We start from the raw sequence: 1049 nt of genomic DNA on the forward strand, positions 1-1049 counted from the left end.
AATCAGGAATAATCTAAAAATCTCAATAGGCCAATAACTATCGGAAGAAATTGAAGCATTAATGAAAAAGCTCCCAGCTAACAAAAGCCCAGGGCCAGACGGCTTCACAGGGGAGTTTTACTAAACATTCAAGGAAGAACTAAAACCTATCCTCCTCAGACTGTTCCATAAAATTCAAGAGGAAGGAACACTTCCAAGCTCATTCTATGAAGCCAGCATCATCTTAATACCAAAACCAGATAAAGACAACACAATGAAAGAGAATTACGGGCCACTATCCCTCATGAACATAGATACCAAAATCCTCAACAAAATCTTGGCAAATCAAATCCAGCAGTACATCAGAAAGATCATACACCATGACCAAGTAGGATTTATCCCAGGGATACAAGGATGGTACAATATCCGCAAATCAATAAATGTGATACATCACATAAACAAATTGAGAGAAAAAAACCACATAGTCATATCAATTGATGCAGAAAAAGCATTTGACAAAATCCAACACCCATTTTTGATAAAAACTCTCAGCAAAGTGGAAATAGAAGGATCATACCTCAACATAATAAAAGCCTTATATGACAGGCCCACAGCCAACATCATGCTCAATGGGCATAAACTAAAACCATTTCCCCTAAGAACAGGAACAAGACAGGGATGCCCACTCTCACCACTCCTATTCGACCTAAAACTGGAAGTATTAGCCATTGCAATTAGACAAGAAGAAGAAATAAAAGGCATCCAAATTGGAAAAGAAGAAGTAAAACTGTTCTTATTTGCAGATGACTTGATATTGTACATAAAAAACCTTAAAGACTCCATCAAAAAACTATTAGACTTAATAAATGAATTTGGCAATGTAGCAGGATACAAAATTAATGCCAAGAAATCTATGGCATTTCTATACACCAATAGTGAACTTACAGAAAGAGAGACTAAAAAAGCAATCCTATTTACCATCGCACCAAAAAAATTAAGATACCTAGGAATAAACTTAACTAAAGAGTAAAAGACCTCTACTCAGAAAACTACAGGATATTGGAAAAAAG

The sequence above is a fragment of the Myotis lucifugus genome, unplaced genomic scaffold (assembly GCF_000147115.1).
Source record: "Myotis lucifugus unplaced genomic scaffold, Myoluc2.0 scaffold_350, whole genome shotgun sequence".
NCBI classification, from domain to species: domain Eukaryota; kingdom Metazoa; phylum Chordata; class Mammalia; order Chiroptera; family Vespertilionidae; genus Myotis; species Myotis lucifugus.